Source organism: Notamacropus eugenii, chromosome 1, assembly GCF_028372415.1.
Source record: "Notamacropus eugenii isolate mMacEug1 chromosome 1, mMacEug1.pri_v2, whole genome shotgun sequence".
Taxonomy (NCBI): domain Eukaryota; kingdom Metazoa; phylum Chordata; class Mammalia; order Diprotodontia; family Macropodidae; genus Notamacropus; species Notamacropus eugenii.
Window position 1 is genome coordinate 241,903,363 of NC_092872.1, and position 8,690 is coordinate 241,912,052.

Consider the following 8,690-nt stretch of genomic DNA (forward strand, 5'->3'; position numbering starts at 1 on the left):
TGGCCTAGGGAAATCCAGAATTCTCTTTCTCTCTCCTCCTCTTTGTCATGATAGGATCAGTTCAGGGTCAGGGGCCAAGAGTAAATCTCACATTGTAGTAGAAAGGGCAGTAGACTTGGGGTCAGAAGCTCTGCATTTAAGTCCCCAGTTTTTATTGTTACAGGCTTTGTGACTGGGTCAATCAGTCCCTTTCCCTTTGTGGTCTTTAATTTTCTCTTCTCTAAAACAGGAATGAGAATTATTAAACCTTACAGAATTCTTGTAAAGACATTTGCTTTGCAAATTTTGCTTTGCGAAGCCTTGAAGTGCTATGTAAATGTAAATTATTATTTCCCCCAGGAGTTATGGGGGCCTATTTTGGGTTGGGGGAAAGTCTACTGTTCACTTGGTTCTTTCCCAGGGCTGGGGCCGATAACTGATATTGGGATGGGTTTTAGTTTCCTCTTTTGTAATATGAAGCTATCCCTGCCCCTGTTTATCTCTCAGGGCTATCGTGTGAACCAAAGGAAATAGAGTTTTTGTGAGAAACTTGGTGAACCATCAACACCGCATGAAGGGAAGGCCTCCTTACTGTAGAGACAGTTCGTGACAGGAGCCAGAGCCTCCGTTATCATTTTAAGTCAAGTGCAAGAGCTTTTGTAGTCATTTGACTGCATGGTGGATTGGGCGCTGAATGGGAAACACCGTCCTGTAGTTAGTATTGGGAGGAGAGGATCATAGTCACAGCACAAAGAGGTTTCTCATGTTGGAATCCATCTTGAGTTGTGCCCATGGAGTGCCCACACTCTGTATTGTCTCCTGCTCTCACTCTTACTCTAGTCTCCGCCAAGCTTCTCTTGAATGGCTGTTTAAGGGATCAGAGAATCATAGATCCAGGGCTAGAAGGGACATCAGAAGTCATCCCATCCAACATCTTCATTTTGTAGATGAGAAAACTGAGGTGTAGGGAGGTTGAGTGGCTTCCTATGGTTATACACATGATGAGGTCAGATTTGAACCCAGGTCTTCTTACTCCAAAGTCAGTGCCTTTTCTTTGGTACCCTCTACTACTTCTTACCAGCTTCCTTGAAAGTCCAAGAACTAGGGAGAGAAAGGTCAAAGACTCCTTTATTAGTCTGACCAATAGTTACAGCTCTTTAGTTCATGGCTTTAGCAACACATGCCAGACCAGAGACTTGCCCTGACTGAACTAGCTCTCCTTGCCCATGAGCAGGGCCACTGAGGAGTGAGTGCTACATGTCTCCTGGAAAGACCAGTAGGCTAGGTCTTCACTGGAGCTTCCTCTGTATTCCCATGAGACTTGTCTAGGAGTAGCACCTTAGGGTCCTCTGGGGACCACATTTTAGGAAAGACACAGGCAATTTGAAACCCCTCCCAAAAAGGGGGACCCTCCTAAAGAGAGAACTGGAGACCATGCCATACAATGATTGGTAAAGGATGAGACATTCAGTCTGGACAAGAAAAAGTTTGGAAGGAGTTGTGGTAGCTTAATAAATAATTAATGAAGCTTAATATGGCAACTGGGTGGTACCATAGTGCATAAAGGGATGTGCCTGAAGTCAGGAAGACTCATCTCCTTGAGTTCAAATCCAACCTCAGACATTAGCTGTGTGACCCTGGGCAAGTCACTTAACTCTGTTTGCCTCAGTTTTCTCATCTGTAAAATGAGCTGGAGAAGGAAATAGCAAACCATTCCAGTGTCTTTGCCAAGAAAATCCCAAATGGGGTCACAAAGAATTGGACATGCCTGAAAAGTCTGAACAACAGCAAGAGCTTAATAAATGCTTGTTTCTTTCCTTCTTTATAGAATTTGAGCTGGAAGGGACCTTGGAGGTCAGCGACTTCAGACCCCTCTTTTTTACAGAGAAGGAAACTGAGGTCATGGAGTTTAAGTGACTTAAGTCACACAAAGCTGAGATAAGAACCCAGGTCCTCTGACTTTGGTGCCCCAGTTCTTTCTGTCCAGTCACTCACTTGCTAGTGACCAATGAGCACTTTGAAAATAAGTACCTTTATTGTAAGACAGCCAGGGACACAAATGGGCCTTGGACCAGAGTCCAGGAGCTGGGAACAAGCTCACAGCATTATGGGGAAGTCACTGCAATAAGGATGAAATCAGATCTTTTTAGTATTGGTCACTTGAGTATGCCCTGGGCAGATGATTCAGGTCCTGCCGTCCCTGGATTCCCCTGGGAGCTGTGTTCCATTCGAGTCTGTCCACCTGATGAATCTGCATAGCTCAGAAAGGTCATCTGGTCTACCATGCTTTAACTTAGAAACCCTCAGTTAGTCAGTCAGTCAACATGCATTTATTAAGCACTTACTATGTGCTAAGATCCACAAATACACAGAAAGGCAAAACCCAGTATAGCCTCTGTCCTCAAGGACCTCATATTCTAATGAAAAACAGGTTAAAGAAACAACAAGCCTGCAGGCAGCTATGTGGTGTAATGGATAGAAGTGCTGGGCCTGGAGTCAGGAAGATCTGAGTTCAAATTCTGCCTCAGACACGTCATCCATCTTCTTTCAGCCTCAGTTTCCTCAGCTGGAAAATGAGGATAATAATAGCACATACCTCCCAGGGTTGTTATGAGGAGCAAATGAGCTAATAATACATGTAAAGTACTTTGCAAACTATATAAACTTGATACTGCTTTCATTATTATACAAGAACCTCAGAGGGGGAAGGCACTGGCAGCTGGGGCGAAGGGAGGGGTAGGGACTAAGGCAGGCTGACTTTAGAAGATGGGATTTGAGCTGAATCTTGAAGGAGGCGAGGGAAGTTAAGAGGTGAAGGTGGAGGGTTGTGTTTGAGGAACAGCAAGGGATGCCAGTGTCTGGCTCACAGAATGTGTGTGAGCATATGTATGTGTGTATGAGTGTGTGTGTGTGTGTGTGTGTGTGTGTGTGTGTGTGTGTGTGAGAGAGAGAGAGAGAGAGAGAGAGAGAGAGAGAGAGAGAGAGAGAGAGAGAGAGAGAGAGAGACAGACAGACAGACAGACAGACAGATAGACAGACAGACAGCGTGGGGGAAAAGGAGGGTCAAAACACAGTATAACCTGGGGAGGTAAGAAGGGGCTAGATAGGTTGTGGAAGACTTTAAAAGCCAAACAATGGACTGGATAACAGAGGAAAGAAGCCTGGAGAGCTGCTCTCTTTACTGTGACTCATACTATTTCTACCCCTTTCCCACAGTCCTAGGTACTTCTCTTGGCCCTACTTGACTTGCTTCCCCCACTTCTGTCCATCTCTGCTTTCACCCCGAGTCCTTGCTCAGCTTTTTCTTCCATCTAACTCTGATCTACAACATTCTGAGAAATGGAGCCTTTCTCTACCTTCTCCATGTCTACTGCCATGCTTGCATTTCTGAGCTAGCAAAGCTGCTTGGGTTCATTACACATTAATACTTTCAGTCTAAAGGGAATCCCTCTCCTTGATAAATTCCACTCAGTTCAGGAGAAGCCTTCTTCATGCCCACTGTGCTGTATATTGAGAGCTCAGTCTGATCAAGGAAGTATATATTATACACACATATACATATGTGTATATATACACATACACACATGTATGTGTGTATTTATATATACACACATATATATATTTGTGTGTTGGTATGTGTATACATGCACACAGATAATCTCTCTCTCTCTCTCTTTCCTTGGGGACTACAGCCCTTGAGCTGTCCCTTGAAGGAGGAGTAGGATTGGGAGAGGTAGGGTGTGTGTGTGGGAGAACATGCCAGGTAGTAGGTAGCAGCCTAGGAAAAAGAACAGAAATAGGAAGAAGAAATGTCTGGAGACTATCTGGTCTGGTAGGCACTTGTAGGGAACAGGGAGGGGGAGAGGAGAGAAGGTTGGCCATTGAATGTGGAATTTGGAAACTGTCAGAGGAGTTTACATGAACTGGGACAGAAACTCTTCTGGAGTGCTGGCTCAGGCACATGCTGGAAGCTCCTCTCTCAGCTCACTGTATGCCTTGAGGAAATTCCTAAACTTCTCTGGGATCATGAACTCATTTTGGGGTTTTTCCAGTTTTTACCTTAGAGAACCAAATGATGAGAGAGTTAATTTCCAGAACTGGACTGAAGAAATTCTCATGGCTACTTCTTCTCATCATCCTTCCCTTTCTCCCTTTCTTTGTCTCTTTGTTGACTCCATCCTCTTCCTCATTCTCCCTTCCCTTCACTTTTCTCATCTTTTCTGCTCCATCTTCCTCCTGACATCCTTCCTTTTTTCTTTTCTTGTCATCTCCCTCCAAATTTTAAACTTTTGGTTCATAACTCCTCCTTCTTAGACCCCACTATCTAACTCCAAGACCCCCTGGACCCAAGGAATCTTACTAGGGAACCCATTTGCCACTTGAGGTCTGAGGGACCCCTGTTTTTACAGAAGCAGTCTTGCCCAGAGTCTAGGTCACCTGAGTTCTTTTCCTCACCCTGGACAGCTCCTTTGTTTCCAGGCCTCCAGGAATGTGGTAGAATGACTAGAGTGTGGGACTGGACCAGAGAGAGAAAACCTAGGTCCAAATCTTTTTTCAGATGCTCATTAGCTATTTGATCATGCAGGAAAAAAAATCACTTAACCTCTCTCAGCCTCACTTCCTCATTTGTTAAATGAGGAGGTTGCACTTGGTGACTTCTGAGACCTCTTCTAGCTCTGAATCTGTGATTCTGTGAATTTGTACTTTATCTAGATTAACAGTGCCTACTTACATTTGAAAAATGGTATTAATTTATGTGTGAGATATGTCACTTATTCAGTCTATAAAAATGTGGTTATTTATGGATTCATCTAGGGCTTTAGGAATCCTTTACAAAATCCCAGTGGCGCCCCTCTCATCTCCCATAATTCTGAGGCTGACAGGTTGGAAACCACTGATTTAGACCATTCCTCTGTCTCCAGGCAGGACGTTCAGTATCTGGCACTTTCTCTCAGTTCAGTGAGTTATAAAAGCCCTCCTTCGAAGTTTCATTCCTTGGAAAACCTAGAGTGACTGAATATTGTAGGGGAGTAGGGGATGAGAAGTAGGGAGAGGTAAAGGCGGAAATGAAAGCTGCTAATAGAAACTCAACCCCTCTCAAACTTATGCTCCTTAAAGAAATAGAAAATTCTCCCTTGTAGGTGACTAGCTGCCTAGCTGAGCCCGTCTCCCCACTATTCAGCTCCTGATGGAAAGATGACATGACAGCGCTCTATTATATTTTTACCATTTGGCTGAAACTTCATTCCTCCCTGGGGCTTTGAACACTCCACTCAGAGATGGCAGTTCCCCCCCTTTTCACCCCCCAACATCAGGGCTTTGCGTCCCTGATGGTGTTTGACGTGTCAAACCCCAGGCCCCTCAGTTCCCATAGACCCTCCCCATGAGGGAAGGAATGGAGTTGTGGGAGGGGGTAACAGGGCTTTCCCTGAGGCTAGACAGAGTAGGCAGCCACCTACATGGTGCAATGTGAAGGATGCTGGGGAAGACAAAAATAACTCCCCTACTGGCTTGTTACTGTGCCTGAAATGACCTATTTGAGGCAGCCCAGGGTGGTGGGTAGACTGCTGGGCTTGCAATCTGGAGACCTGAATTCAAATCCCAGCATCCTTGGAGACTTGTTAGCTAGGTGACCTTGGGAAAGGGACAATCTACCTGAGGCTGATGACTCATTTCCAAAATGGGGATAGACTACCAGGGAGCTGCCTGCCTCAATAGTTTGTTGGAAGGAAAGCACTTAGTTCTAAGCACTATAGAAGTGGGACATGATTATTGTTGCTATGAGACAATGATTCCCTTTGGAGTCATCATTGACCCCCTCCAGGTCATGCTGCAAAGTTCCCCTCAGGACAGGGAGCCCATTTCAGCCAGTCCATCCTTTTTTTGGGGGGGGAGTGCTGTTTGGGTGGGTAGTCTGGAGCCATGATTTCAGTGGAACAGAGAACTTTCAGTGAGTTCCCTCTAACACTATAAATTAGACCCTCAATTGGCACACATTTTATAGTTTGAGAATGTAACCTGGGACGCTGAGGATTTAAATTACTTGCCAGTATGTGCCATAGAGGGGATATGAATCCAGGTCTTCCTGCCTCTGAGGCGGACTCTCATCCAGTTTCTCACACTGCCTCTTTTTAATCTATTTTAGGGGGAAGGAATGCATTGAATAGTTTCTTCTGGGACAGCCAAAGTAACGTAGGTATAGAAGAAAAGGGGAAAGGGAAGAAAGGGGCAACGACGGGAAGATGGGGACAAACTTCCCCAGCTGGAATATATCACCAAGACCTAAGCTGGGTTTCGCTGTGGGCAGATCAGAATTGTTTCTCAGTTCTCAGGTATGGCCCTATACTCCAGCCCTGGAACAATATGGTGTGTGTGTGTGTGTGTGTGTGTGTGTGTGTGTGTGTGTGTGTGTGTGTGTGCATGTATACATGTGCATGTGTTTCAGCACACATGCACCATGTGCTAGACTGGGAGAATAAAGGATGGAACTTACTCCAGTGTGGAGTATGCTCAACACCAACCACGCATTTACGTGTACTCAATTAACCCATGTCTCTTCCATAGAATACAGAGCTGGAAAACACCTCAGACTCCATCTATTCCAAACTCGTATCTGAGCGATACTCCCCTCTGTTATTATTCCTGACAAGAGTGTATCCAGTCTTTTCTTGGATACCTTAAAAAAAATAGAAAATTAGCTATCTTTCCAGGCAACCAGTTATACTTTGGGATAATCCTAATGTCTAGAAAGGAAAGGTGATCCTGTGGAAGGAATACTGAATCAGTATTTGTTGAATGAATGAACAAGAGAATGAAACCAAATGATTTGGATTTTAATCCCAGCTTTAGCTCTTACAGTGAATCAATCAATCAAGAAACCTCTATCATGAGTCATTACGCACCAGGTACTATGCCAGACTATGCGGATTAGGAAAATAAAAAAGATGAAGCAACCCCAGCTTTCGAGGGGCTTATGTGTAAGTATACATAAATGAGTACACACAGAATAAACATCTACAAAGTAAATATGAAATCAACAGGAACTAGTTAAATTCAAAGCAGTTTGGGAGGGAGGGCAGTGGCAATGGGATGGGGAGCAGAAAAGGATTTATGGAGGAAGTCTTGCCTGAGCTTCACCTCTAAGGAAGTGAGAGATCCTGTGAGTTGGAGGTGAGGAAGGAATGCCTCCCAGGCATGGGGGATGGCCAGTGCAAAGGCAGAGATGTGGCAGATGGAGTGCTGTATGTGAGGAGCAAAGAGAAAGCCAGTTTGGCTGGACTGAAGAATGCAGGAAGGGGAATCTTGCATAATGAGACTGGAAAGATAGATTGGGGCCAACTTGTGAAGGGCTTTAAAAGCCAAGCAGAAAAGTTTATATTTAGCTTAGAGACAAGGAGATGTACTGGGGTATAGCAGAGAAAAAGCTTCCCTGGGAGGTAGGAAGACCTGGTTTAGTCTGACACATAGGGGCTGCGGGATCCTGGATAAGCTACTGAACTTCTCAGCACCCTGAGCACTGTGACAGCTGGATGGTGCAGTGGATAGAGCACCCAGCCAGAACACAAGAAGACCAGAGTTCAAATCTAGCTCTGTGGCATTGGGTTAATCACTTCATCTATGACTCAGTTTCTTCAACTGTGAAATGAGGATTAAAATAGTCCCTATCTCCCGGGATTGTTGTAAGGATCAAATGAGATAATCTTTGTAAAGTGCTTAGCATATAATAGGGGTTTAGTAAATGCTTTCCTTTCCCTAGGTCTCTCTCAAAGACTAAGATGCAAAATGAGTGCCGACCAGGAATTACTTACTAGAGGGCATTTCCTCACCGGGAATTACTTACTAGAGGGCATTTCCTCATCGGAGAATTCTCAGTATCCAAGAAACCACAGATAGCTCCGGTCTCTACCTACCTAGAGGGAATAGGGAGCCATTGCAATTTACAGAAGAAGAGGCACTGGATCAGATGAGACGTGAGTTGAAGGGAAATTGCCTTGATTAGCTGTAGGGAGGATGAACTAGAGTGGAGAGATGGACATTCCTAAGTTGTGATTTTCTCACTTGTAAAATTCAGGGGTTCATAGATCCATAAATGGTTAAGAATTAGACTAGACTTCAGAGACAGTTTCATGTTCTAAATGGCATTTTTCTTTCTATTGAGTTGATCAGGATACTACCATCTGAAGCCTGGGCTGAGCTCTCCGTGGGCAGAGCCCTAGATGCATACTGCAGGGGAGAGACTCAAGGAGGAAGAGATAGTTTTCCCTCACTCACTCGCTCGCAGGAAATCCCCCTATGTTGGGAGAAACATGGTTTCTGCCCTTACAGCCAACCTCCTTTGTCAGGAGTTTCTTTGAATTCAATCCAACGCAGCCCCCTTGCCATCTCCTCCCCCCCCACAACCTCTCGTTTTCTTTCTTCCTGTCTTTTCCTTGCCGACTCAGCAGTCCTCTGCCTGCCTCCCTGGCATCTCAATGAAATAGATTCTATCCCTTCCTGGGTGGGAGCCAGGAGCTGCGGACCCCTCTCTGCCTTTATAATAAAGGCACAAACTAGAGTGTATAGATGTGCATGTGGAGAGCCTTGGGCCCTCTGTCTCCCCAGGAGACTTAACTAGGTATCTCTTTACTGCTAGAGAAGCTGGGGTTCTAACTCACCATCGCTCCCCCAGAGTAGAAATGGGAAGGCTGTTGTTGGGGGGATCATTTCCCCTC

General features: G+C 45.1%; 1 long non-coding RNA gene across 1 annotated transcript in view; it reads left to right on the forward strand.

Moving 5' to 3' along the window:
- The window catches only part of LOC140524763 (uncharacterized), a 29,359-nt gene extending 21,352 nt beyond the window's left edge, over positions 1 to 8,007 (forward strand). Inside the window, exons 3-5 of the long non-coding RNA XR_011973827.1 lie at positions 6,125 to 6,311; positions 6,823 to 6,956; positions 7,736 to 8,007. This is a non-coding gene — a long non-coding RNA (uncharacterized lncRNA). The remainder of the gene's footprint in view (positions 1 to 6,124; positions 6,312 to 6,822; positions 6,957 to 7,735) is intronic.
- Positions 8,008 to 8,690: the final 683 nt, after the last annotated feature.